The sequence below is a fragment of the Rhipicephalus microplus genome, unplaced genomic scaffold (assembly GCF_043290135.1).
Source record: "Rhipicephalus microplus isolate Deutch F79 unplaced genomic scaffold, USDA_Rmic scaffold_62, whole genome shotgun sequence".
NCBI classification, from domain to species: domain Eukaryota; kingdom Metazoa; phylum Arthropoda; class Arachnida; order Ixodida; family Ixodidae; genus Rhipicephalus; species Rhipicephalus microplus.
Window position 1 is genome coordinate 1,467,059 of NW_027464635.1, and position 22,111 is coordinate 1,489,169.

A 22,111-nucleotide genomic window follows, 5' to 3' on the forward strand; every position below is an offset into this window, starting at 1 on the left:
GCAGTGACAATATCAGAAGTATTTCGAACTAAACTTTGAAAACAAAAAACTAGAGAACCGTTTGTCTTGACTCTCGAGGCAACGGTGAGATTCCAACTCACGATCTCCTGTTTACTAGACAGGCGCTTTAACCAACTAAGCCACGGCGCCTGCGCAGCGTCTTCTTCAGGCAGTGACACCATCAGAAATATTTCGAACTAAACTTCCAAAACAAAAAACTTGAGAGACGTTTCTCTTGACTCTCGAGGCACAGGTGAGATTCGAACACACGATTTTCCTTTTACTAGACAGGCGCTTTAACTAACTAAGCCACAGCGCCTGCGCAGCGTCTTGTTCAGGCAGTGACACCATCAGAATTATTTCGAACTAAACTTCGAAAACAAAAAACTTGAGAGACGTTTCTCTTGACTCTCGAGGCACAGGTGAGATTCGAACACACGATTTTCCTTTTACTAGACAGGCGCTTTAACTAACTAAGCCACAGCGCCTGCGCAGCGTCTTGTTCAGGCAGTGACACCATCAGAATTATTTCGAACTAAACTTCGAAAACAAAAAACTAGAGAGACGTTTGTCTTGACTTCCGAGGCACCAGTGAGATTCGAACTCATGATCTCCTGTTTACTAGACAGGCGCTTTAACCAACTAAGCCACGGCGCCTACGCAGCGTCTTGTTCAGGCAGTGACACCATCAGAAGTATTTCGAACTAAACTTCGAAAACAAAAAAGTAGAGAGACGTTTGTCTTGACACTCGAGGCACCGGTGAGATTCCAACTCACGATCTCCTGTTTACTAGACAGGCGCTTTAACCAACTAAGCCACGGCGCCTGCGCAGCGTCTTCTTCAGGCAGTGACACCATCAGAAATATTTCGAACTAAACTTCGAAAACAAAAAACTTGAGAGACGTTTCTCTTGACTCTCGAGGCACAGGTGAGATTCGAACACACGATTTTCCTTTTACTAGACAGGCGCTTTAACTAACTAAGCCACAGCGCCTGCGCAGCGTCTTGTTCAGGCAGTGACACCATCAGAATTATTTCGAACTAAACTTCGAAAACAAAAAACTAGAGAGACGTTTGTCTTGACTCTCGAGGCACCAGTGAGATTCGAACTCATGATCTCCTGTTTACTAGACAGGCGCTTTAACCAACTAAGCCACGGCGCCTGCGCGGCGTCTTGTTCAGGCAGTGACACCATCAGAAGTATTTCGAACTAAACTACGAAAACAAAAACTAGAGAGACGTTAGTCTTGACTCTCGAGGCACCGGTGAGATTCGAACTCACGATTTCCAGTTTACTAGACAGGCGCTTTAACCAAATAGGCCACGGCGCCTGCGCAGCGTCTTGTTCAGGCAGTGACACCATTAGAAGTATTTCGAACAATCCTTCGAAAACAAAAAAACTAGAGAGCCGTTAGTCTTGATTCTCGAGGCACCGGTGAGATTCGAACTCACGATCTCCTGTTTGCTAGACAGGCGCTTTAACCAACTAAGCCACGGCGCCTGCGCAGCGTCTTGTTCAGGCAGTGACACCATCAGAAGCATTTAGAACTAAACTTCGAAAACAAAAAAACTAGACAGACGTTTGTCTTGACTCTCGCGGCACCGGTGAGATTCGAACTAATGATCTCCTGTTTACTAGACATGCGCTTTAACCAACTAAGCCACGGCGCCTGCGCAGCATTTTGTTCAGGTCATGACACCATCAGAAGTATTTCGAACTAAACTTCGAAAACAAAAAACTAGAGGGACGTTTGTCTTGACTCTCGAGGCACAGGTGAGATACGAACTCACGATCTTCCTTTCACTAGACAGGCGCTTTAACCATCCAAGCCACAGCGCCTACGCAGCGTCTTGTTCAGGCAGTGACAACATCAGAATTATTTCGAACTAAAATTCGAAAACAAAAAACTAGAGAGACGTTTGTCTTGACTCTCGAGGCACCGGTAAGATTCGAACTCATGACCTCCTGTTTACTAGACAGGCGCTTTAACCAACTAAGCCACGGCGCCTGCGCAGCGTCTTGTTCAGGCAGTGACACCATCAGAAGTATTTCGAACTAATCTTAGAAAACAAAGAACTAGAGAGACGTTTGTCTTGACTCTCGAGGCACTGGTGAGATTTGAACTCACGATCTCCGGTTTACTAGAAAGGCGCTTTAACTAACTAAGCCACGGCGCCTGCGCCGCGGCTTGTTCAGGCAGTGACACCATCAGAAGTATTTCGAACTGAACTTCGAAAACAAAAAACTAGAAAGACGTTTGTCTTGACTCTCGAGGCACCGGTGAGATTCGACCTCACGATCTGCTGTTTACTAGACAGGCGCTTTAACCAACTAAGCCACGGCGCTTGTGCAGCGTCTTGTTCAGGCAGGGACAGCATCAGAAGTATTTCGAACTAAACTTCGAAAACAAAAAAAAACTGGAGAGAGGTTTGTCTTGACTCTCGAGGCACCGGTGAGATTCGAACTCACAATCTCCTGTTTACTAGACAGGCGCTTTAACCAACTAAGCCACGGCGCTTGTGCAGCGTCTTGTTCAGGCAGTGACACCATCAGAAGTATTTCGAACTAAACTTCGAAAACAAAAAACTAGAGAGAGGTTTGTCTTGACTCTCGAGGCGCCGGTGAGATTCGAACTCACGATCTCCTGTTTACTAGACAGGCGCTTTAACCAACTAAGCCACGGCGCCTGCGCAGCGTCTTGTTCAGGCAGTGACACCATCAGAAGCATTTAGAACTAAACTTCGAAAACAAAAAACTGGACGGACGTTTGTCTTGACTCTCGTGGCACCGGTGAGATTCGAATTAATGATCTCCTGTTTACTAGACATGCGCTTTAACCAACTAAGCCACGGCGCCTGCGCAGCGTCTTGTTCAGGCAGTGACACCATCAGAAGTATTTCGAACTAAACTTCGAAAACAAAAAACTAGAGAACCGTTTGTCTTGACTCTCGAGGCACCGGTGAGATTCGAACTCACGATCTCCTGTTTACAAGACAGGCGCTTCAACTAACTAAGCCACGGCGCCTGCGCAGCGCCTTGTTCAGTCAGTGACACCATCAGAAGTACTTCGAACAAAACTTCGAAAACAAAAAACTAGAGAACCGTTTGTCTTGACTCTCGAGGCACCGGTGAGACTCGAACTCACGATTTCCTGTTTATTAGACAGGCGCTTTAACTAACTAAGCCACGGCGCCTGCGCAGCGCCTTGTTCAGTCAGTGACACTATCAGAAGTACTTCGAACGAAACTTCGAAAACAAAAAACTTCAGAGACGTTTGTCTTGACTCTCGAGGCACCGGTGAGATTCGAACTCACGATTTCCTGTTTATTAGACAGGCGCTTTAACTAACTAAGCCACGGCGCCTGCGCAGCGCCTTGTTCAGGCAGTGACACAATCAGAATTATTTCGAACTAAACTTCGACAACAAAAAACTGGAGAGACGTTTGTCTTGACTCTCGAGGCACGGTGAGATTCGAACTCACGATCTGCTGTTTACTAGACAGGCTCTTTAACCAACTAAGCCACGGCGCTTCTGCAGAGTCTTGTTCAGGCAGTGACACCATCAGAAGTATTTCGAACTAAACTTCGAAAACAAAAAAACTAGAGAGAGGTTTGTCTTGACTCTCGAGGCACCGGTGAGATTCGAACTCACGATATCCTGTTTACTAGACAGGCGCTTTAACTAACTAAGCCACGGCGCCTGCGCAGCGTTTTGTTCAGGCAGTGACACCATCAGAAGTATTTCGAACTAAACTTCGAAAACAAAAGTACTGAAAGTTGGGCGAGTTCGTACTCGATCATGACTTCTTTGCGCAAACACGTACACGGACACAAGGAAAAGAGGCAAACAACACGAGCGCCCGTGTTGTTTGCCTATTTTCCTTGTGTCCGTGTACGTGTTTGCGCAAAGAAGTCATGAATGTTCGAAAACAAAAAACTAGAGAGACGTTAGTCTTGACTCCCGAGGCACCGGTGAGATTCAAACTCACGATCTCCTGTTTACTAGACAGGCGCTTTAACTAACTAATCCACGGCGCCTGCGCAGCGTCTTGTTCAGGCAGTGACACCATCAGAAGTATTTGGAACTAAACTTCGAAAACAAAAAACTAGAGAGAGGTTTGTCTTGACTCTCGAGGCGCCGGTGAGATTCGAACTCACGATCTCCTGTTTACTAGACAGGCGCTTTAACCAACTAAGCCACGGCGCCTGCGCAGCGTCTTGTTCAGGCAGTGACACCATCAGAAGCATTTAGAACTAAACTTCGAAAACAAAAAATTGGACAGACGTTTGTCTTGACTCTCGTGGCACCAGTGAGATTCGAATTAATGATCTCCTGTTTACTAGACATGCGCTTTAACCAACTAAGCCACCGCGCCTGCGCAGCGTCATGTTCAGGCAGTGACAATATCAGAAGTATTTCGAACGAAACTTCGAAAACAAAAAACTAGAGAACCGTTTGTCTTGACTCTCGAGGCACCGGTGAGATTCGAACTCACGATCTCCTGTTTACTAGACAGGCGCTTTAACTAACTAAGCCACGGCGCCTGCGCAGCGCCTTGTTCAGTCAGTGACACCATCAGAAGTACTTCGAACAAAACTTCGAAAACAAAAAACTAGAGAACCGTTTGTCCTGACTCTCGAGGCACCGGTGAGATTCGAACTCACGATTTCCTGTTTATTAGACAGGCGCTTTAACTAACTAAGCCACGGCGCCTGCGCAGCGCCTTGTTCAGTCAGTGACACTATCAGAAGTACTTCGAACGAAACTTCGAAAACAAAAAACTTGAGAGACGTTTGTCTTGACTCTCCAGGCACAGGGGAGATTCAAACTATCGATCTTCCTTTCACAAGACACGCGCTTTAACTAACTAAGCCACAGCGCCTGCGCAGCGTCTTGTTCAGGCAGTGACACCATCAGAATTATTTCGAACTAAACTTCGAAAACAAAAAACTAGAGAGACGTTAGTCTTGACTTCCGAGGCACCGGTGAGATTAGAACTCATGATCTCCTGTTTACTAGACAGGCGCTTTAACCAACTAAGCCACGGCGCCTACGCAGCGTCTTGTTCAGGCAGTGACACCATCAGAAGTATTTCGAACTAAACTTCGAAAACAAAAAAGTAGAGAGACGTTTGTCTTGACACTCGAGGCACCGGTGAGATTCCAACTCACGATCTCCTGTTTACTAGACAGGCGCTTTAACCAACTAAGCCACGGCGCCTGCGCAGCGTCTTTTTCAGGCAGTGACACCATCAGAAATATTTCGAACTAAACTTCGAAAACAAAAAACTTGAGAGACGTTTCTCTTGACTCTCGAGGCACAGGTGAGATTCGAACACACGATTTTCCTTTTACTAGACAGGCGCTTTAACTAACTAAGCCACAGCGCCTGCGCAGCGTCTTGTTCAGGCAGTGACACCATCAGAATTATTTCGAACTAAACTTCGAAAACAAAAAACTAGAGAGACGTTTGTCTTGACTCTCGAGGCACCGGTGAGATTCGAACTCATGCTCTCCTGTTTACTAGACAGGCGCTTTAACCAACTAAGCCACGGCGCCTTCGCAGCGTCTAGTTCAGGCAGTGAAGCCATCAGAAGTATTTCGAACTAAACTTCGAATAAAAAGTAGAGAGACGTTTGTCTTGACTTTCGAGGCACCGGTGATATTCAAACTCACGTTCTCCTGTTTACTAGAAAGGCGCTTTAACCGAGTAAGCCACGGCGCCTGCGCAGCGTCTTGTTCAGGCAGTGACAATATCAGAAGTATTTCGAACTAAACTTCGAAAACAAAAAACTAGAGAGCCGTTTCTCTTGACTCTCGAGGCACAGGTGAGATTCGAACTCATGATCTCCTGTTTACTAGACAGGCGCTTTAACTAACTAAGCCACGGCGCCTGCGCAGCGTCTTGTTCAGTCAGTGACACCATCAGAAGTACTTCAAACAAAACTTCGAAAACAAAAAACTAGAGAACCGTTTGTCTTGACTCTCGAGGCACCGGTGAGATTCGAACTCGCGATTTCCTGTTTACCAGACAGGCGCTTTAACTAACTAAGCCAAGGCGCCTGCGCAGCGCCTTGTTCAGTCAGTGACACTATCAGAAATACTTCGAACGAAACCTCGAAAACAAAAAACTTCAGAGACGTTTGTCTTGACTCTCCAGGCACAGGGGAGATTCGAACTCACGATCTCCTGTTTACTAGACAGGCGCTTTAACTAACTAAGCCACGGCGCCTGCGCAGCGCCTTGTTCAGTCAGTGACACCATCAGAAGTACTTCGAACAAAACTTCGAAAACAAAAAACTAGAGAACCGTTTGTCCTGACTCTCGAGGCACCGGTGAGATTCGAACTCACGATTTCCTGTTTATTAGACAGGCGCTTTACCTAACTAAGCCACGGCGCCTGCGCAGCGCCTTGTTCAGTCAGTGACACTATCAGAAGTACTTCGAACGAAACTTCGAAAACAAAAAACTTCAGAGACGTTTGTCTTGACTCTCCAGGCACAGGGGAGATTCAAACTATCGATCTTCCTTTCACTAGACACGCGCTTTAACTAACTAAGCCACAGCGCCTGCGCAGCGTCTTGTTCAGGCAGTGACACCATCAGAATTATTTCGAACTAAACTTCGAAAACAAAAAACTAGAGAGACGTTAGTCTTGACTTCCGAGGCACCGGTGAGATTCGAACTCATGATCTCCTGTTTACTAGACAGGCGCTTTAACCAACTAAGCCACGGCGCCAACGCAGCGTCTTGTTCAGGCAGTGACACCATCAGAAGTATTTCGAACTAAACTTCGAAAACAAAAAAGTAGAGAGACGTTTGTCTTGACACTCGAGGCACCGGTGAGATTCCAACTCACGATCTCCTGTTTACTAGACAGGCGCTTTAACCAACTAAGCCACGGCGCCTGCGCAGCGTCTTCTTCAGGCAGTGACACCATCAGAAATATTTCGAACTAAACTTCGAAAACAAAAAACTTGAGAGACGTTTCTCTTGACTCTCGAGGCACAGGTGAGATTCGAACACACGATTTTTCTTTTACTAGACAGGCGCTTTAACTAACTAAGCCACAGCGCCTGCGCAGCATCTTGTTCAGGCAGTGACACCATCAGAATTATTTCGAACTAAACTTCGAAAACAAAAAACTAGAGAGACGTTTGTCTTGACTCTCGAGGCACCAGTGAGATTCGAACTCATGATCTCCTGTTTACTAGACAGGCGCTTTAACCAACTAAGCCACGGCGCCTGCGCGGCGTCTTGTTCAGGCAGTGACACCATCAGAAGTATTTCGAACTAAACTACGAAAACAAAAACTAGAGAGACGTTTGTCTTGACTCTCGAGGCACCGGTGAGATTCGAACTCACGATTTCCAGTTTACTAGACAGGCGCTTTAACCAAATAGGCCACGGCGCCTGCGCAGCGTCTTGTTCAGGCAGTGACACCATTAGAAGTATTTCGAACAATACTTCGAAAACAAAAAAACTAGAGAGCCGTTAGTCTTGATTCTCGAGGCACCGGTGAGATTCGAACTCACGATCTCCTGTTTGCTAGACAGGCGCTTTAACCAACTAAGCCACGGCGCCTGCGCAACATCTTGTTCAGGCAGTGACACCATCAGAAGCATTTAGAACTAAACTTCGAAAACAAAAAACTAGACAGACGTTTGTCTTGACTCTCGCGGCACCGGTGAGATTCGAACTAATGATCTCCTGTTTACTAGACATGCGCTTTAACCAACTAAGCCACGGCGCCTGCGCAGCATTTTGTTCAGGTAATGACACCATCAGAAGTATTTCGAACTAAACTTCGAAAACAAAAAACTAGAGGGACGTTTGTCTTGACTCTCGAGGCACAGGTGAGATTCGAACTCACGATCTTCCTTTCACTAGACAGGCGCTTTAACCAACTAAGCCACGGCGCTTGTGCAGCGTCCTGTTGAGGCAGGGACAGCATCAGAAGTATTTCGAACTAAACTTCGAAAACAAAAAAAAACTGGAGAGAGGTTTGTCTTCACTCTCGAGGCACCGGTGAGATTCGAACTTACAATCTCCTGTTTACTAGACAGGCGCTTTAACCAACTAAGCCACGGCGCTTGTGCAGCGTCTTGTTCAGGCAGTGACACCATCAGAAGTATTTCGAACTAAACTTCAAAAACAAAAAACTAGAGAGAGGTTTGTCTTGACTCTCGAGGCGCCGGTGAGATTCGAACTCACGATCTCCTGTTTACTAGACAGGCGCTTTAACCAACTAAGCCACGGCGCCTGCACAGCGTCTTGTTCAGGCAGTGACACCATTAGAAGCATTTAGAACTAAACTTCGAAAACAAAAAACTGGACGGACGTTTGTCTTGACTCTCGTGGCACCGGTGAGATTCGAATTAATGATCTCCTGTTTACTAGACATGCGCTTTAACCAACTAAGCCACGGCGCCTGCGCAGCGTCTTGTTCAGGCAGTGACACCATCAGAAGTATTTCGAACTAAACTTCGAAAACAAAAAACTAGAGAACCGTTTGTCTTGACTCTCGAGGCACCGGTGAGATTCGAACTCACGATCTCCTGTTTACAAGACAGGCGCTTTAACTAACTAAGCCACGGCGCCTGCGCAGCGCCTTGTTCAGTCAGTGACACCATCAGAAGTGCTTCGAACGAAACTTCGAAAACAAAAAACTTCAGAGACGTTTGTCTTGACTCTCGAGGCACAGGTGAGATTCAAACTATCGATCTTCCTTTCACTAGACAGGCGCTTTAACTAACTAAGCCACAGCCCCTACGCAGCGTCTTGTTCAGGCAGTGACACAATCAGAATTATTTCGAACTAAACTTCGAAAACAAAAAAACTAGAGAGAGGTTTGTCTTGACTCTCGAGGCACCGGTGAGATTCGAACTCACGATATCCTGTTTACTAGACAGGCGCTTTAACTAACTAAGCCACGGCGCCTGCGCAGCGTTTTGTTCAGGCAGTGACACCATCAGAAGTATTTCGAACTAAACTTCGAAAACAAAAGTACTGAAAGTTGGGCGAGTTCGTACTCGATCATGACTTCTTTGCGCAAACACGTACACGGACACAAGGAAAAGAGGCAAACAACACGAGCGCCCGTGTTGTTTGCCTATTTTCCTTGTGTCCGTGTACGTGTTTGCGCAAAGAAGTCATGAATGTTCGAAAACAAAAAACTAGAGAACCGTTTGTCTTGACTCTCGAGGCACCGGTGAGATTCGAACTCACGATCTCCTGTTTACTAGACAGGCGCTTTAACTAACTAAGCCACGGCGCCTGCGCAGCGCCTTGTTCAGTCAGTGACACCATCAGAAGTACTTCGAACAAAACTTCGAAAACAAAAAACTGGAGAACCGTTTGTCCTGACTCTCGAGGCACCGGTGAGATTCGAACTCACGATTTCCTGTTTATTAGACAGGCGCTTTAACTAACTAAGCCACGGCGCCTGCGCAGCGCCTTGTTCAGTCAGTGACACTATCAGAAGTACTTCGAACGAAACTTCGAAAACAAAAAACTTCAGAGACGTTTGTCTTGACTCTCCAGGCACAGGTGAGATTCGAACACACGATTTTCCTTTTACTAGACAGGCGCTTTAACTAACTAAGCCACAGCGCCTGCGCAGCGTCTTATTCAGGCAGTGACACCATCAGAATTATTTCGAACTAAACTTCGAAAACAAAAAACTTGAGAGACGTTTCTCTTGACTCTCGAGGCACAGGTGAGATTCGAACACACGATTTTCCTTTTACTAGACAGGCGCTTTAACTAACTAAGCCACAGCGCCTGCGCAGCGTCTTGTTCAGGCAGTGACACCATCAGAATTATTTCGAACTAAACTTCGAAAACAAAAAACTAGAGAGACGTTTGTCTTGACTTCCGAGGCACCAGTGAGATTCGAACTCATGATCTCCTGTTTACTAGACAGGCGCTTTAACCAACTAAGCCACGGCGCCAACGCAGCGTCTTGTTCAGGCAGTGACACCATCAGAAGTATTTCGAACTAAACTTCGAAAACAAAAAAGTAGAGAGACGTTTGTCTTGACACTCGAGGCACCGGTGAGATTCCAACTCACGATCTCCTGTTTACTAGACAGGCGCTTTAACCAACTAAGCCACGGCGCCTGCGCAGCGTCTTCTTCAGGCAGTGACACCATCAGAAATATTTCGAACTAAACTTCGAAAACAAAAAACTTGAGAGACGTTTCTCTTGACTCTCGAGGCACAGGTGAGATTCGAACACACGATTTTTCTTTTACTAGACAGGCGCTTTAACTAACTAAGCCACAGCGCCTGCGCAGCATCTTGTTCAGGCAGTGACACCATCAGAATTATTTCGAACTAAACTTCGAAAACAAAAAACTAGAGAGACGTTTGTCTTGACTCTCGAGGCACCAGTGAGATTCGAACTCATGATCTCCTGTTTACTAGACAGGCGCTTTAACCAACTAAGCCACGGCGCCTGCGCGGCGTCTTGTTCAGGCAGTGACACCATCAGAAGTATTTCGAACTAAACTACGAAAACAAAAACTAGAGAGACGTTTGTCTTGACTCTCGAGGCACCGGTGAGATTCGAACTCACGATTTCCAGTTTACTAGACAGGCGCTTTAACCAAATAGGCCACGGCGCCTGCGCAGCGTCTTGTTCAGGCAGTGACACCATTAGAAGTATTTCGAACAATACTTCGAAAACAAAAAAACTAGAGAGCCGTTAGTCTTGATTCTCGAGGCACCGGTGAGATTCGAACTCACGATCTCCTGTTTGCTAGACAGGCGCTTTAACCAACTAAGCCACGGCGCCTGCGCAACGTCTTGTTCAGGCAGTGACACCATCAGAAGCATTTAGAACTAAACTTCGAAAACAAAAAACTAGACAGACGTTTGTCTTGACTCTCGCGGCACCGGTGAGATTCGAACTAATGATCTCCTGTTTACTAGACATGCGCTTTAACCAACTAAGCCACGGCGCCTGCGCAGCATTTTGTTCAGGTAATGACACCATCAGAAGTATTTCGAACTAAACTTCAAAAACAAAAAACTAGAGGGACGTTTGTCTTGACTCTCGAGGCACAGGTGAGATTCGAACTCACGATCTTCCTTTCACTAGACAGGCGCTTTAACCAACTAAGCCACGGCGCTTGTGCAGCGTCCTGTTCAGGCAGGGACAGCATCAGAAGTATTTCGAACTAAACTTCGAAAACAAAAAAAACTGGAGAGAGGTTTGTCTTCACTCTCGAGGCACCGGTGAGATTCGAACTCACAATCTCCTGTTTACTAGACAGGCGCTTTAACCAACTAAGCCACGGCGCTTGTGCAGCGTCTTGTTCAGGCAGTGACACCATCAGAAGTATTTCGAACTAAACTTCGAAAACAAAAAACTAGAGAGAGGTTTGTCTTGACTCTCGAGGCGCCGGTGAGATTCGAACTCACGATCTCCTGTTTACTAGACAGGCGCTTTAACCAACTAAGCCACGGCGCCTGCACAGCGTCTTGTTCAGGCAGTGACACCATTAGAAGCATTTAGAACTAAACTTCGAAAACAAAAAACTGGACGGACGTTTGTCTTGACTCTCGTGGCACCGGTGAGATTCGAATTAATGATCTCCTGTTTACTAGACATGCGCTTTAACCAACTAAGCCACGGCGCCTGCGCAGCGTCTTGTTCAGGCAGTGACACCATCAGAAGTATTTCGAACTAAACTTCGAAAACAAAAAACTAGAGAACCGTTTGTCTTGACTCTCGAGGCACCGGTGAGATTCGAACTCACGATCTCCTGTTTACAAGACAGGCGCTTTAACTAACTAAGCCACGGCGCCTGCGCAGCGCCTTGTTCAGTCAGTGACACCATCAGAAGTGCTTCGAAAAACTTCGAAAACAAAAAACTTCAGGGACGTTTGTCTTGACTCTCGAGGCACAGGTGAGATTCAAACTATCGATCTTCCTTTCACTAGACAGGCGCTTTAACTAACTAAGCCACAGCCCCTACGCAGCGTCTTGTTCAGGCAGTGACACAATCAGAATTATTTCGAACTAAACTTCGAAAACAAAAAAACTAGAGAGAGGTTTGTCTTGACTCTCGAGGCACCGGTGAGATTCGAACTCACGATATCCTGTTTACTAGACAGGCGCTTTAACTAACTAAGCCACGGCGCCTGCGCAGCGTTTTGTTCAGGCAGTGACACCATCAGAAGTATTTCGAACTAAACTTCGAAAACAAAAGTACTGAAAGTTGGGCGAGTTCGTACTCGATCATGACTTCTTTGCGCAAACACGTACACGGACACAAGGAAAAGAGGCAAACAACACGAGCGCCCGTGTTGTTTGCCTATTTTCCTTGTGTCCGTGTACGTGTTTGCGCAAAGAAGTCATGAATGTTCGAAAACAAAAAACTAGAGAACCGTTTGTCTTGACTCTCGAGGCACCGGTGAGATTCGAACTCACGATCTCCTGTTTACTAGACAGGCGCTTTAACTAACTAAGCCACGGCGCCTGCGCAGCGCCTTGTTCAGTCAGTGACACCATCAGAAGTACTTCGAACAAAACTTCGAAAACAAAAAACTAGAGAACCGTTTGTCCTGACTCTCGAGGCACCGGTGAGATTCGAACTCACGATTTCCTGTTTATTAGACAGGCGCTTTAACTAACTAAGCCACGGCGCCTGCGCAGCGCCTTGTTCAGTCAGTGACACTATCAGAAGTACTTCGAACGAAACTTCGAAAACAAAAAACTTCAGAGACGTTTGTCTTGACTCTCCAGGCACAGGTGAGATTCGAACACACGATTTTCCTTTTACTAGACAGGCGCTTTAACTAACTAAGCCACAGCGCCTACGCAGCGTCTTATTCAGGCAGTGACACCATCAGAATTATTTCGAACTAAACTTCGAAAACAAAAAACTTGAGAGACGTTTCTCTTGACTCTCGAGGCACAGGTGAGATTCGAACACACGATTTTCCTTTTACTAGACAGGCGCTTTAACTAACTAAGCCACAGCGCCTGCGCAGCGTCTTGTTCAGGCAGTGACACCATCAGAATTATTTCGAACTAAACTTCGAAAACAAAAAACTAGAGAGACGTTTGTCTTGACTTCCGAGGCACCAGTGAGATTCGAACTCATGATCTCCTGTTTACTAGACAGGCGCTTTAACCAACTAAGCCACGGCGCCAACGCAGCGTCTTGTTCAGGCAGTGACACCATCAGAAGTATTTCGAACTAAACTTCGAAAACAAAAAAGTAGAGAGACGTTTGTCTTGACACTCGAGGCACCGGTGAGATTCCAACTCACGATCTCCTGTTTACTAGACAGGCGCTTTAACCAACTAAGCCACGGCGCCTGCGCAGCGTCTTCTTCAGGCAGTGACACCATCAGAAATATTTCGAACTAAACTTCGAAAACAAAAAACTTGAGAGACGTTTCTCTTGACTCTCGAGGCACAGGTGAGATTCGAACACACGATTTTCCTTTTACTAGACAGGCGCTTTAACTAACTAAGCCACAGCGCCTGCGCAGCGTCTTGTTCAGGCAGTGACACCATCAGAATTATTTCGAACTAAACTTCGAAAACAAAAAACTAGAGAGACGTTTGTCTTGACTTTCGAGGCACCAGTGAGATTCGAACTCATGATCTCCTGTTTACTAGACAGGCGCTTTAACCAACTAAGCCACGGCGCCTGCGCGGCGTCTTGTTCAGGCAATGACACCATCAGAAGTATTTCGAACTAAACTACGAAAACAAAAACTAGAGAGACGTTTGTCTTGACTCTCGAGGCACCGGTGAGATTCGAACTCACGATTTCCAGTTTACTAGACAGGCGCTTTAACCAAATAGGCCACGGCGCCTGCGCAGCGTCTTGTTCAGGCAGTGACACCATTAGAAGTATTTCGAACAATCCTTCGAAAACAAAAAAACTAGAGAGCCGTTAGTCTTGATTCTCGAGGCACCGGTGAGATTCGAACTCACGATCTCCTGTTTGCTAGACAGGCGCTTTAACCAACTAAGCCACGGCGCCTGCGCAGCGTCTTGTTCAGGCAGTGACACCATCAGAAGCATTTAGAACTAAACTTCGAAAACAAAAAAACTAGACAGACGTTTGTCTTGACTCTCGCGGCACCGGTGAGATTCGAACTAATGATCTCCTGTTTACTAGACATGCGCTTTAACCAACTAAGCCACGGCGCCTGCGCAGCATTTTGTTCAGGTAATGACATTATCAGAAGTATTTCGAACTAAACTTCGAAAACAAAAAACTAGAGGGACGTTTGTCTTGACTCTCGAGGCACAGGTGAGATACGAACTCACGATCTTCCTTTCACTAGACAGGCGCTTTAACCATCCAAGCCACAGCGCCTACGCAGCGTCTTGTTCAGGCAGTGACAACATCAGAATTATTTCGAACTAAAATTCGAAAACAAAAAACTGGAGAGACGTTTGTCTTGACTCTCGAGGCACCGGTAAGATTCGAACTCATGACCTCCTGTTTACTAGACAGGCGCTTTAACCAACTAAGCCACGGCGCCTGCGCAGCGTCTTGTTCAGGCAGTGACACCATCAGAAGTATTTCGAACTAATCTTAGAAAACAAAGAACTAGAGAGACGTTTGTCTTGACTCTCGAGGCACTGGTGAGATTTGAACTCACGATCTCCGGTTTACTAGAAAGGCGCTTTAACTAACTAAGCCACGGCGCCTGCGCCGCGGCTTGTTCAGGCAGTGACACCATCAGAAGTATTTCGAACTGAACTTCGAAAACAAAAAACTAGAAAGACGTTTGTCTTGACTCTCGAGGCACCGGTGAGATTCGACCTCACGATCTGCTGTTTACTAGACAGGCGCTTTAACCAACTAAGCCACGGCGCTTGTGCAGCGTCTTGTTCAGGCAGGGACAGCATCAGAAGTATTTCGAACTAAACTTCGAAAACAAAAAAAAACTGGAGAGAGGTTTGTCTTGACTCTCGAGGCACCGGTGAGATTCGAACTCACAATCTCCTGTTTACTAGACAGGCGCTTTAACCAACTAAGCCACGGCGCTTGTGCAGCGTCTTGTTCAGGCAGTGACACCATCAGAAGTATTTCGAACTAAACTTCGAAAACAAAAAACTAGAGAGAGGTTTGTCTTGACTCTCGAGGCGCCGGTGAGATTCGAACTCACGATCTCCTGTTTACTAGACAGGCGCTTTAACCAACTAAGCCACGGCGCCTGCGCAGCGTCTTGTTCAGGCAGTGACACCATCAGAAGCATTTAGAACTAAACTTCGAAAACAAAAAACTGGACGGACGTTTGTCTTGACTCTCGTGGCACCGGTGAGATTCGAATTAATGATCTCCTGTTTACTAGACATGCGCTTTAACCAACTAAGCCACGGCGCCTGCGCAGCGTCTTGTTCAGGCAGTGACACCAACAGAAGTATTTCGAACTAAACTTCGAAAACAAAAAACTAGAGAACCGTTTGTCTTGACTCTCGAGGCACCGGTGAGATTCGAACTCACGATCTCCTGTTTACAAGACAGGCGCTTCAACTAACTAAGCCACGGCGCCTGCGCAGCGCCTTGTTCAGTCAGTGACACCATCAGAAGTACTTCGAACAAAACTTCGAAAACAAAAAACTAGAGAACCGTTTGTCTTGACTCTCGAGGCACCGGTGAGATTCGAACTCACGATTTCCTGTTTATTAGACAGGCGCTTTAACTAACTAAGCCACGGCGCCTGCGCAGCGCCTTGTTCAGTCAGTGACACTATCAGAAGTACTTCGAACGAAACTTCGAAAACAAAAAACTTCAGAGACGTTTGTCTTGACTCTCGAGGCACCGGTGAGATTCGAACTCACGATTTCCTGTTTATTAGACAGGCGCTTTAACTAACTAAGCCACGGCGCCTGCGCAGCGCCTTGTTCAGGCAGTGACACAATCAGAATTATTTCGAACTAAACTTCGACAACAAAAAACTGGAGAGACGTTTGTCTTGACTCTCGAGGCACCGGTGAGATTCGAACTCACGATCTGCTGTTTACTAGACAGGCTCTTTAACCAACTAAGCCACGGCGCTTCTGCAGAGTCTTGTTCAGGCAGTGACACCATCAGAAGTATTTCGAACTAAACTTCGAAAACAAAAAAACTAGAGAGAGGTTTGTCTTGACTCTCGAGGCACCGGTGAGATTCGAACTCACGATATCCTGTTTACTAGACAGGCGCTTTAACTAACTAAGCCACGGCGCCTGCGCAGCGTTTTGTTCAGGCAGTGACACCATCAGAAGTATTTCGAACTAAACTTCGAAAACAAAAGTACTGAAAGTTGGGCGAGTTCGTACTCGATCATGACTTCTTTGCGCAAACACGTACACGGACACAAGGAAAAGAGGCAAACAACACGAGCGCCCGTGTTGTTTGCCTATTTTCCTTGTGTCCGTGTACGTGTTTGCGCAAAGAAGTCATGAATGTTCGAAAACAAAAAACTAGAGAGACGTTAGTCTTGACTCCCGAGGCACCGGTGAGATTCAAACTCACGATCTCCTGTTTACTAGACAGGCGCTTTAACTAACTAATCCACGGCGCCTGCGCAGCGTCTTGTTCAGGCAGTGACACCATCAGAAGTATTTGGAACTAAACTTCGAAAACAAAAAACTAGAGAGAGGTTTGTCTTGACTCTCGAGGCGCCGGTGAGATTCGAACTCACGATCTCCTGTTTACTAGACAGGCGCTTTAACCAACTAAGCCACGGCGCCTGCGCAGCGTCTTGTTCAGGCAGTGACACCATCAGAAGCATTTAGAACTAAACTTCGAAAACAAAAAATTGGACAGACGTTTGTCTTGACTCTCGTGGCACCAGTGAGATTCGAATTAATGATCTCCTGTTTACTAGACATGCGCTTTAACCAACTAAGCCACCGCGCCTGCGCAGCGTCTTGTTCAGGCAGTGACAATATCAGAAGTATTTCGAACTAAACTTCGAAAACAAAAAACTACAGAACCGTTTGTCTTGACTCTCGAGGCACCGGTGAGATTCGAACTCACGATCTCCTGTTTACTAGACATGCGCTTTAACTAACTAAGCCACGGCGCCTGCGCAGCGCCTTGTTCAGTCAGTGACACCATCAGAAGTACTTCGAACAAAACTTCGAAAACAAAAAACTAGAGAACCGTTTGTCCTGACTCTCGAGGCACCGGTGAGATTCGAACTCACGATTTCCTGTTTATTAGACAGGCGCTTTAACTAACTAAGCCACGGCGCCTGCGCAGCGCCTTGTTCAGTCAGTGACACTATCAGAAGTACTTCGAACGAAACTTCGAAAACAAAAAACTTGAGAGACGTTTGTCTTGACTCTCCAGGCACAGGGGAGATTCAAACTATCGATCTTCCTTTCACTAGACACGCGCTTTAACTAACTAAGCCACAGCGCCTGCGCAGCGTCTTGTTCAGGCAGTGACACCATCAGAATTATTTCGAACTAAACTTCGAAAACAAAAAACTAGAGAGACGTTAGTCTTGACTTCCGAGGCACCGGTGAGATTAGAACTCATGATCTCCTGTTTACTAGACAGGCGCTTTAACCATCCAAGCCACAGCGCCTACGCAGCGTCTTGTTCAGGCAGTGACAACATCAGAATTATTTCGAACTAAAATTCGAAAACAAAAAACTGGAGAGACGTTTGTCTTGACTCTCGAGGCACCGGTAAGATTCGAACTCATGACCTCCTGTTTACTAGACAGGCGCTTTAACCAACTAAGCCACGGCGCCTGCGCAGCGTCTTGTTCAGGCAGTGACACCATCAGAAGTATTTCGAACTAATCTTAGAAAACAAAGAACTAGAGAGACGTTTGTCTTGACTCTCGCGGCACTGGTGAGATTTGAACTCACGATCTCCGGTTTACTAGAAAGGCGCTTTAACTAACTAAGCCACGGCGCCTGCGCCGCGGCTTGTTCAGGCAGTGACACCATCAGAAGTATTTCGAACTGAACTTCGAAAACAAAAAACTAGAAAGACGTTTGTCTTGACTCTCGAGGCACCGGTGAGATTCGACCTCAGGATCTGCTGTTTACTAGACAGGCGCTTTAACCAACTAAGCCACGGCGCTTGTGCAGCGTCTTGTTCAGGCAGGGACAGCATCAGAAGTATTTCGAACTAAACTTCGAAAACAAAAAAAACTGGAGAGAGGTTTGTCTTGACTCTCGAGGCACCGGTGAGATTCGAACTCACAATCTCCTGTTTACTAGACAGGCGCTTTAACCAACTAAGCCACGGCGCTTGTGCAGCGTCTTGTTCAGGCAGTGACACCATCAGAAGTATTTCGAACTAAACTTCGAAAACAAAAAACTAGAGAGAGGTTTGTCTTGACTCTCGAGGCGCCGGTGAGATTCGAACTCACGATCTCCTGTTTACTAGACAGGCGCTTTAACCAACTAAGCCACGGCGCCTGCACAGCGTCTTGTTCAGGCAGTGACACCATCAGAAGCATTTAGAACTAAACTTCGAAAACAAAAAACTGGACGGACGTTTGTCTTGACTCTCGTGGCACCGGTGAGATTCGAATTAATGATCTCCTGTTTACTAGACATGCGCTTTAACCAACTAAGCCACGGCGCCTGCGCAGCGTCTTGTTCAGGCAGTGACACCATCAGAAGTATTTCGAACTAAACTTCGAAAACAAAAAACTAGAGAACCGTTTGTCTTGACTCTCGAGGCACCGGTGAGATTCGAACTCACGATCTCCTGTTTACAAGACAGGCGCTTTAACTAACTAAGCCACGGCGCCTGCGCAGCGCCTTGTTCAGTCAGTGACACCATCAGAAGTACTTCGAACAAAACTTCGAAAACAAAAAACTAGAGAACCGTTTGTCTTGACTCTCGAGGCACCGGTGAGATTCGAACTCACGATTTCCTGTTTATTAGACAGGCGCTTTAACTAACTAAGCCACGGCGCCTGCGCAGCGCCTTGTTCAGTCAGTGAAACTATCAGAAGTACTTCGAACGAAACTTCGAAAACAAAAACTTCAGAGACGTTTGTCTTGACTCTCGAGGCACCGGTGAGATTCGAACTCACGATTTCCTGTTTATTAGACAGGCGCTTTAACTAACTAAGCCACGGCGCCTGCGCAGCGCCTTGTTCAGGCAGTGACACAATCAGAATTATTTCGAACTAAACTTCGACAAAAAAAACTGGAGAGACGTTTGTCTTGACTCTCGAGGCACCGGTGAGATTCGAACTCACGATCTGCTGTTTACTAGACAGGCTCTTTAACCAACTAAGCCACGGCGCTTCTGCAGAGTCTTGTTCAGGCAGTGACACCATCAGAAGTATTTCGAACTAAACTTCGAAAACAAAAAAACTAGAGAGAGGTTTGTCTTGACTCTCAAGGCACCGGTGAGATTCGAACTCACGATATCCTGTTTACTAGACAGGCGCTTTAACTAACTAAGCCACGGCGCCTGCGCAGCGTTTCGTTCAGGCAGTGACACCATCAGAAGTATTTCGAACTAAACTTCGAAAACAAAAGTACTGAAAGTTGGGCGAGTTCGTACTCGATCATGACTTCTTTGCGCAAACACGTACACGGACACAAGGAAAAGAGGCAAACAACACGAGCGCCCGTGTTGTTTGCCTATTTTCCTTGTGTCCGTGTACGTGTTTGCGCAAAGAAGTCATGAATGTTCGAAAACAAAAAACTAGAGAGACGTTAGTCTTGACTCCCGAGGCACCGGTGAGATTCAAACTCACGATCTCCTGTTTACTAGACAGGCGCTTTAACTAACTAATCCACGGCGCCTGCGCAGCGTCTTGTTCAGGCAGTGACACCATCAGAAGTATTTGGAACTAAACTTCGAAAACAAAAAACTAGAGAGAGGTTTGTCTTGACTCTCGAGGCGCCGGTGAGATTCGAACTCACGATCTCCTGTTTACTAGACAGGCGCTTTAACCAACTAAGCCACGGCGCCTGCGCAGCGTCTTGTTCAGGCAGTGACACCATCAGAAGCATTTAGAACTAAACTTCGAAAACAAAAAATTGGACAGACGTTTGTCTTGACTCTCGTGGCACCGGTGAGATTCGAATTAATGATCTCCTGTTTACTAGACATGCGCTTTAACCAACTAAGCCACCGCGCCTGCGCAGCGTCTTGTTCAGGCAGTGACAATATCAGAAGTATTTCGAACTAAACTTCGAAAACAAAAAACTAGAGAACCGTTTGTCTTGACTCTCGAGGCAGCGGTGAGATTCGAACTCACGATCTCCTGTTTACTAGACAGGCGCTTTAACTAACTAAGCCACGGCGCCTGCGCAGCGCCTTGTTCAGTCAGTGACACCATCAGAAGTACTTCGAACAAAACTTCGAAAACAAAAAACTAGAGAACCGTTTGTCCTGACTCTCGAGGCACCGGTGAGATTCCAACTCACGATCTCCTGTTTACTAGACAGGCGCTTTAACCAACTAAGCCACGGCGCCTGCGCAGCGTCTTCTTCAGGCAGTGACACCATCAGAAATATTTCGAACTAAACTTCGAAAACAAAAAACTTGAGAGACGTTTCTCTTGACTCTCGAGGCACAGGTGAGATTCGAACACACGATTTTCCTTTTACTAGACAGGCGCTTTAACTAACTAAGCCACAGCGCCTGCGCAGCGTCTTGTTCAGGCAGTGACACCATCAGAATTATTTCGAACTAAACTTCGAAAACAAAAAACTTGAGAGACGTTTCTCTTGACTCTCGAGGCACAGGTGAGATTCGAACACACGATTTTCCTTTTACTAGACAGGCGCTTTAACTAACTAAGCCACAGCGCCTGCGCAGCGTCTTGTTCAGGCAGTGACACCATCAGAATTATTTCGAACTAAACTTCGAAAACAAAAAACTAGAGAGACGTTTGTCTTGACTTCCGAGGCACCAGTGAGATTCGAACTCATGATCTCCTGTTTACTAGACAGGCGCTTTAACCAACTAAGCCACGGCGCCTACGCAGCGTCTTGTTCAGGCAGTGACACCATCAGAAGTATTTCGAACTAAACTTCGAAAACAAAAAAGTAGAGAGACGTTTGTCTTGACACTCGAGGCACCGGTGAGATTCCAACTCACGATCTCCTGTTTACTAGACAGGCGCTTTAACCAACTAAGCCACGGCGCCTGCGCAGCGTCTTCTTCAGGCAGTGACACCATCAGAAATATTTCGAACTAAACTTCGAAAACAAAAAACTTGAGAGACGTTTCTCTTGACTCTCGAGGCACAGGTGAGATTCGAACACACGATTTTCCTTTTACTAGACAGGCGCTTTAACTAACTAAGCCACAGCGCCTGCGCAGCGTCTTGTTCAGGCAGTGACACCATCAGAATTATTTCGAACTAAACTTCGAAAACAAAAAACTAGAGAGACGTTTGTCTTGACTCTCGAGGCACCAGTGAGATTCGATCTCATGATCTCCTGTTTACTAGACAGGCGCTTTAACCAACTAAGCCACGGCGCCTGCGCGGCGTCTTGTTCAGGCAGTGACACCATCAGAAGTATTTCGAACTAAACTACGAAAACAAAAACTAGAGAGACGTTTGTCTTGACTCTCGAGGCACCGGTGAGATTCGAACTCACGATTTCCAGTTTACTAGACAGGCGCTTTAACCAAATAGGCCACGGCGCCTGCGCAGCGTCTTGTTCAGGCAGTGACACCATTAGAAGTATTTCGAACAATCCTTCGAAAACAAAAAAACTAGAGAGCCGTTAGTCTTGATTCTCGAGGCACCGGTGAGATTCGAACTCACGACCTCCTGTTTGCTAGACAGGCGCTTTAACCAACTAAGCCACGGCGCCTGCGCAGCGTCTTGTTCAGGCAGTGACACCATCAGAAGCATTTAGAACTAAACTTCGAAAACAAAAAAACTAGACAGACGTTTGTCTTGACTCTCGCGGCACCGGTGAGATTCGAACTAATGACCTCCTGTTTACTAGACATGCGCTTTAACCAACTAAGCCACGGCGCCTGCGCAGCATTTTGTTCAGGTAATGACACCTTCAGAAGTATTTCGAACTAAACTTCGAAAACAAAAAACTAGAGGGACGTTTGTCTTGACTCTCGAGGCACAGGTGAGATACGAACTCACGATCTTCCTTTCACTAGACAGGCGCTTTAACC

The 22,111-nt window shown here is 46.4% G+C and overlaps 61 non-coding genes across 61 annotated transcripts; all 61 read right to left on the reverse strand.

Annotated features, from left to right (window-relative positions):
- Nucleotides 1–583: 583 nt before the first annotated feature.
- On the reverse strand, nt 584–657 carry TRNAT-AGU (transfer RNA threonine (anticodon AGU)). Its single transcript has one exon. It is a non-coding gene; the product is annotated as a tRNA-Thr (tRNA).
- Nucleotides 658–752: 95 nt separating this feature from the next.
- TRNAT-AGU (transfer RNA threonine (anticodon AGU)) lies at nt 753–826 on the reverse strand. Its single transcript has one exon. It is a non-coding gene; the product is annotated as a tRNA-Thr (tRNA).
- Nucleotides 827–1,090: 264 nt separating this feature from the next.
- TRNAT-AGU (transfer RNA threonine (anticodon AGU)) lies at nt 1,091–1,164 on the reverse strand. The gene has a single exon. It is a non-coding gene; the product is annotated as a tRNA-Thr (tRNA).
- Nucleotides 1,165–1,428: 264 nt separating this feature from the next.
- On the reverse strand, nt 1,429–1,502 carry TRNAA-AGC (transfer RNA alanine (anticodon AGC)). The gene has a single exon. It is a non-coding gene; the product is annotated as a tRNA-Ala (tRNA).
- Nucleotides 1,503–1,936: 434 nt separating this feature from the next.
- Nucleotides 1,937–2,010, reverse strand: TRNAT-AGU (transfer RNA threonine (anticodon AGU)). The gene has a single exon. It is a non-coding gene; the product is annotated as a tRNA-Thr (tRNA).
- Nucleotides 2,011–2,446: 436 nt separating this feature from the next.
- On the reverse strand, nt 2,447–2,520 carry TRNAT-AGU (transfer RNA threonine (anticodon AGU)). Its single transcript has one exon. It is a non-coding gene; the product is annotated as a tRNA-Thr (tRNA).
- Nucleotides 2,521–2,615: 95 nt separating this feature from the next.
- On the reverse strand, nt 2,616–2,689 carry TRNAT-AGU (transfer RNA threonine (anticodon AGU)). Its single transcript has one exon. It is a non-coding gene; the product is annotated as a tRNA-Thr (tRNA).
- Nucleotides 2,690–2,953: 264 nt separating this feature from the next.
- TRNAT-UGU (transfer RNA threonine (anticodon UGU)) lies at nt 2,954–3,027 on the reverse strand. Its single transcript has one exon. It is a non-coding gene; the product is annotated as a tRNA-Thr (tRNA).
- Nucleotides 3,028–3,122: 95 nt separating this feature from the next.
- TRNAI-AAU (transfer RNA isoleucine (anticodon AAU)) lies at nt 3,123–3,196 on the reverse strand. Its single transcript has one exon. It is a non-coding gene; the product is annotated as a tRNA-Ile (tRNA).
- Nucleotides 3,197–3,291: 95 nt separating this feature from the next.
- On the reverse strand, nt 3,292–3,365 carry TRNAI-AAU (transfer RNA isoleucine (anticodon AAU)). The gene has a single exon. It is a non-coding gene; the product is annotated as a tRNA-Ile (tRNA).
- A 264-nt stretch (nt 3,366–3,629) lies between these two features.
- TRNAT-AGU (transfer RNA threonine (anticodon AGU)) lies at nt 3,630–3,703 on the reverse strand. Its single transcript has one exon. It is a non-coding gene; the product is annotated as a tRNA-Thr (tRNA).
- A 432-nt stretch (nt 3,704–4,135) lies between these two features.
- TRNAT-AGU (transfer RNA threonine (anticodon AGU)) lies at nt 4,136–4,209 on the reverse strand. Its single transcript has one exon. It is a non-coding gene; the product is annotated as a tRNA-Thr (tRNA).
- Nucleotides 4,210–4,473: 264 nt separating this feature from the next.
- TRNAT-AGU (transfer RNA threonine (anticodon AGU)) lies at nt 4,474–4,547 on the reverse strand. Its single transcript has one exon. It is a non-coding gene; the product is annotated as a tRNA-Thr (tRNA).
- A 95-nt stretch (nt 4,548–4,642) lies between these two features.
- Nucleotides 4,643–4,716, reverse strand: TRNAI-AAU (transfer RNA isoleucine (anticodon AAU)). Its single transcript has one exon. It is a non-coding gene; the product is annotated as a tRNA-Ile (tRNA).
- Nucleotides 4,717–5,149: 433 nt separating this feature from the next.
- On the reverse strand, nt 5,150–5,223 carry TRNAT-AGU (transfer RNA threonine (anticodon AGU)). The gene has a single exon. It is a non-coding gene; the product is annotated as a tRNA-Thr (tRNA).
- Nucleotides 5,224–5,487: 264 nt separating this feature from the next.
- Nucleotides 5,488–5,561, reverse strand: TRNAT-AGU (transfer RNA threonine (anticodon AGU)). The gene has a single exon. It is a non-coding gene; the product is annotated as a tRNA-Thr (tRNA).
- A 768-nt stretch (nt 5,562–6,329) lies between these two features.
- Nucleotides 6,330–6,403, reverse strand: TRNAI-AAU (transfer RNA isoleucine (anticodon AAU)). The gene has a single exon. It is a non-coding gene; the product is annotated as a tRNA-Ile (tRNA).
- Nucleotides 6,404–6,667: 264 nt separating this feature from the next.
- On the reverse strand, nt 6,668–6,741 carry TRNAT-AGU (transfer RNA threonine (anticodon AGU)). Its single transcript has one exon. It is a non-coding gene; the product is annotated as a tRNA-Thr (tRNA).
- A 95-nt stretch (nt 6,742–6,836) lies between these two features.
- On the reverse strand, nt 6,837–6,910 carry TRNAT-AGU (transfer RNA threonine (anticodon AGU)). Its single transcript has one exon. It is a non-coding gene; the product is annotated as a tRNA-Thr (tRNA).
- Nucleotides 6,911–7,174: 264 nt separating this feature from the next.
- TRNAT-AGU (transfer RNA threonine (anticodon AGU)) lies at nt 7,175–7,248 on the reverse strand. The gene has a single exon. It is a non-coding gene; the product is annotated as a tRNA-Thr (tRNA).
- A 264-nt stretch (nt 7,249–7,512) lies between these two features.
- TRNAA-AGC (transfer RNA alanine (anticodon AGC)) lies at nt 7,513–7,586 on the reverse strand. Its single transcript has one exon. It is a non-coding gene; the product is annotated as a tRNA-Ala (tRNA).
- A 605-nt stretch (nt 7,587–8,191) lies between these two features.
- Nucleotides 8,192–8,265, reverse strand: TRNAT-AGU (transfer RNA threonine (anticodon AGU)). Its single transcript has one exon. It is a non-coding gene; the product is annotated as a tRNA-Thr (tRNA).
- Nucleotides 8,266–8,529: 264 nt separating this feature from the next.
- Nucleotides 8,530–8,603, reverse strand: TRNAT-UGU (transfer RNA threonine (anticodon UGU)). Its single transcript has one exon. It is a non-coding gene; the product is annotated as a tRNA-Thr (tRNA).
- A 265-nt stretch (nt 8,604–8,868) lies between these two features.
- Nucleotides 8,869–8,942, reverse strand: TRNAT-AGU (transfer RNA threonine (anticodon AGU)). The gene has a single exon. It is a non-coding gene; the product is annotated as a tRNA-Thr (tRNA).
- A 263-nt stretch (nt 8,943–9,205) lies between these two features.
- TRNAT-AGU (transfer RNA threonine (anticodon AGU)) lies at nt 9,206–9,279 on the reverse strand. The gene has a single exon. It is a non-coding gene; the product is annotated as a tRNA-Thr (tRNA).
- Nucleotides 9,280–9,374: 95 nt separating this feature from the next.
- Nucleotides 9,375–9,448, reverse strand: TRNAI-AAU (transfer RNA isoleucine (anticodon AAU)). Its single transcript has one exon. It is a non-coding gene; the product is annotated as a tRNA-Ile (tRNA).
- A 433-nt stretch (nt 9,449–9,881) lies between these two features.
- On the reverse strand, nt 9,882–9,955 carry TRNAT-AGU (transfer RNA threonine (anticodon AGU)). Its single transcript has one exon. It is a non-coding gene; the product is annotated as a tRNA-Thr (tRNA).
- A 95-nt stretch (nt 9,956–10,050) lies between these two features.
- On the reverse strand, nt 10,051–10,124 carry TRNAT-AGU (transfer RNA threonine (anticodon AGU)). The gene has a single exon. It is a non-coding gene; the product is annotated as a tRNA-Thr (tRNA).
- A 264-nt stretch (nt 10,125–10,388) lies between these two features.
- On the reverse strand, nt 10,389–10,462 carry TRNAT-AGU (transfer RNA threonine (anticodon AGU)). The gene has a single exon. It is a non-coding gene; the product is annotated as a tRNA-Thr (tRNA).
- A 264-nt stretch (nt 10,463–10,726) lies between these two features.
- TRNAA-AGC (transfer RNA alanine (anticodon AGC)) lies at nt 10,727–10,800 on the reverse strand. The gene has a single exon. It is a non-coding gene; the product is annotated as a tRNA-Ala (tRNA).
- A 435-nt stretch (nt 10,801–11,235) lies between these two features.
- TRNAT-AGU (transfer RNA threonine (anticodon AGU)) lies at nt 11,236–11,309 on the reverse strand. Its single transcript has one exon. It is a non-coding gene; the product is annotated as a tRNA-Thr (tRNA).
- A 95-nt stretch (nt 11,310–11,404) lies between these two features.
- Nucleotides 11,405–11,478, reverse strand: TRNAT-AGU (transfer RNA threonine (anticodon AGU)). Its single transcript has one exon. It is a non-coding gene; the product is annotated as a tRNA-Thr (tRNA).
- Nucleotides 11,479–11,742: 264 nt separating this feature from the next.
- TRNAT-UGU (transfer RNA threonine (anticodon UGU)) lies at nt 11,743–11,816 on the reverse strand. The gene has a single exon. It is a non-coding gene; the product is annotated as a tRNA-Thr (tRNA).
- A 263-nt stretch (nt 11,817–12,079) lies between these two features.
- On the reverse strand, nt 12,080–12,153 carry TRNAT-AGU (transfer RNA threonine (anticodon AGU)). Its single transcript has one exon. It is a non-coding gene; the product is annotated as a tRNA-Thr (tRNA).
- A 263-nt stretch (nt 12,154–12,416) lies between these two features.
- On the reverse strand, nt 12,417–12,490 carry TRNAT-AGU (transfer RNA threonine (anticodon AGU)). The gene has a single exon. It is a non-coding gene; the product is annotated as a tRNA-Thr (tRNA).
- Nucleotides 12,491–12,585: 95 nt separating this feature from the next.
- TRNAI-AAU (transfer RNA isoleucine (anticodon AAU)) lies at nt 12,586–12,659 on the reverse strand. Its single transcript has one exon. It is a non-coding gene; the product is annotated as a tRNA-Ile (tRNA).
- A 433-nt stretch (nt 12,660–13,092) lies between these two features.
- TRNAT-AGU (transfer RNA threonine (anticodon AGU)) lies at nt 13,093–13,166 on the reverse strand. Its single transcript has one exon. It is a non-coding gene; the product is annotated as a tRNA-Thr (tRNA).
- A 95-nt stretch (nt 13,167–13,261) lies between these two features.
- On the reverse strand, nt 13,262–13,335 carry TRNAT-AGU (transfer RNA threonine (anticodon AGU)). The gene has a single exon. It is a non-coding gene; the product is annotated as a tRNA-Thr (tRNA).
- A 264-nt stretch (nt 13,336–13,599) lies between these two features.
- Nucleotides 13,600–13,673, reverse strand: TRNAT-AGU (transfer RNA threonine (anticodon AGU)). The gene has a single exon. It is a non-coding gene; the product is annotated as a tRNA-Thr (tRNA).
- A 264-nt stretch (nt 13,674–13,937) lies between these two features.
- Nucleotides 13,938–14,011, reverse strand: TRNAA-AGC (transfer RNA alanine (anticodon AGC)). The gene has a single exon. It is a non-coding gene; the product is annotated as a tRNA-Ala (tRNA).
- A 434-nt stretch (nt 14,012–14,445) lies between these two features.
- TRNAT-AGU (transfer RNA threonine (anticodon AGU)) lies at nt 14,446–14,519 on the reverse strand. The gene has a single exon. It is a non-coding gene; the product is annotated as a tRNA-Thr (tRNA).
- Nucleotides 14,520–14,955: 436 nt separating this feature from the next.
- Nucleotides 14,956–15,029, reverse strand: TRNAT-AGU (transfer RNA threonine (anticodon AGU)). Its single transcript has one exon. It is a non-coding gene; the product is annotated as a tRNA-Thr (tRNA).
- Nucleotides 15,030–15,124: 95 nt separating this feature from the next.
- TRNAT-AGU (transfer RNA threonine (anticodon AGU)) lies at nt 15,125–15,198 on the reverse strand. Its single transcript has one exon. It is a non-coding gene; the product is annotated as a tRNA-Thr (tRNA).
- A 264-nt stretch (nt 15,199–15,462) lies between these two features.
- Nucleotides 15,463–15,536, reverse strand: TRNAT-UGU (transfer RNA threonine (anticodon UGU)). The gene has a single exon. It is a non-coding gene; the product is annotated as a tRNA-Thr (tRNA).
- A 95-nt stretch (nt 15,537–15,631) lies between these two features.
- On the reverse strand, nt 15,632–15,705 carry TRNAI-AAU (transfer RNA isoleucine (anticodon AAU)). The gene has a single exon. It is a non-coding gene; the product is annotated as a tRNA-Ile (tRNA).
- A 95-nt stretch (nt 15,706–15,800) lies between these two features.
- TRNAI-AAU (transfer RNA isoleucine (anticodon AAU)) lies at nt 15,801–15,874 on the reverse strand. The gene has a single exon. It is a non-coding gene; the product is annotated as a tRNA-Ile (tRNA).
- A 265-nt stretch (nt 15,875–16,139) lies between these two features.
- TRNAT-AGU (transfer RNA threonine (anticodon AGU)) lies at nt 16,140–16,213 on the reverse strand. Its single transcript has one exon. It is a non-coding gene; the product is annotated as a tRNA-Thr (tRNA).
- Nucleotides 16,214–16,645: 432 nt separating this feature from the next.
- Nucleotides 16,646–16,719, reverse strand: TRNAT-AGU (transfer RNA threonine (anticodon AGU)). The gene has a single exon. It is a non-coding gene; the product is annotated as a tRNA-Thr (tRNA).
- Nucleotides 16,720–17,152: 433 nt separating this feature from the next.
- TRNAI-AAU (transfer RNA isoleucine (anticodon AAU)) lies at nt 17,153–17,226 on the reverse strand. The gene has a single exon. It is a non-coding gene; the product is annotated as a tRNA-Ile (tRNA).
- Nucleotides 17,227–17,659: 433 nt separating this feature from the next.
- TRNAT-AGU (transfer RNA threonine (anticodon AGU)) lies at nt 17,660–17,733 on the reverse strand. The gene has a single exon. It is a non-coding gene; the product is annotated as a tRNA-Thr (tRNA).
- Nucleotides 17,734–18,168: 435 nt separating this feature from the next.
- On the reverse strand, nt 18,169–18,242 carry TRNAT-AGU (transfer RNA threonine (anticodon AGU)). The gene has a single exon. It is a non-coding gene; the product is annotated as a tRNA-Thr (tRNA).
- A 95-nt stretch (nt 18,243–18,337) lies between these two features.
- Nucleotides 18,338–18,411, reverse strand: TRNAT-AGU (transfer RNA threonine (anticodon AGU)). Its single transcript has one exon. It is a non-coding gene; the product is annotated as a tRNA-Thr (tRNA).
- A 264-nt stretch (nt 18,412–18,675) lies between these two features.
- Nucleotides 18,676–18,749, reverse strand: TRNAT-UGU (transfer RNA threonine (anticodon UGU)). Its single transcript has one exon. It is a non-coding gene; the product is annotated as a tRNA-Thr (tRNA).
- Nucleotides 18,750–18,844: 95 nt separating this feature from the next.
- TRNAI-AAU (transfer RNA isoleucine (anticodon AAU)) lies at nt 18,845–18,918 on the reverse strand. The gene has a single exon. It is a non-coding gene; the product is annotated as a tRNA-Ile (tRNA).
- A 94-nt stretch (nt 18,919–19,012) lies between these two features.
- TRNAI-AAU (transfer RNA isoleucine (anticodon AAU)) lies at nt 19,013–19,086 on the reverse strand. Its single transcript has one exon. It is a non-coding gene; the product is annotated as a tRNA-Ile (tRNA).
- Nucleotides 19,087–19,350: 264 nt separating this feature from the next.
- On the reverse strand, nt 19,351–19,424 carry TRNAT-AGU (transfer RNA threonine (anticodon AGU)). Its single transcript has one exon. It is a non-coding gene; the product is annotated as a tRNA-Thr (tRNA).
- A 432-nt stretch (nt 19,425–19,856) lies between these two features.
- TRNAT-AGU (transfer RNA threonine (anticodon AGU)) lies at nt 19,857–19,930 on the reverse strand. The gene has a single exon. It is a non-coding gene; the product is annotated as a tRNA-Thr (tRNA).
- A 433-nt stretch (nt 19,931–20,363) lies between these two features.
- TRNAT-AGU (transfer RNA threonine (anticodon AGU)) lies at nt 20,364–20,437 on the reverse strand. Its single transcript has one exon. It is a non-coding gene; the product is annotated as a tRNA-Thr (tRNA).
- Nucleotides 20,438–20,870: 433 nt separating this feature from the next.
- TRNAT-AGU (transfer RNA threonine (anticodon AGU)) lies at nt 20,871–20,944 on the reverse strand. Its single transcript has one exon. It is a non-coding gene; the product is annotated as a tRNA-Thr (tRNA).
- Nucleotides 20,945–21,039: 95 nt separating this feature from the next.
- On the reverse strand, nt 21,040–21,113 carry TRNAT-AGU (transfer RNA threonine (anticodon AGU)). Its single transcript has one exon. It is a non-coding gene; the product is annotated as a tRNA-Thr (tRNA).
- A 602-nt stretch (nt 21,114–21,715) lies between these two features.
- Nucleotides 21,716–21,789, reverse strand: TRNAA-AGC (transfer RNA alanine (anticodon AGC)). The gene has a single exon. It is a non-coding gene; the product is annotated as a tRNA-Ala (tRNA).
- Between the last annotated feature and the right edge of the window lie 322 nt (nt 21,790–22,111).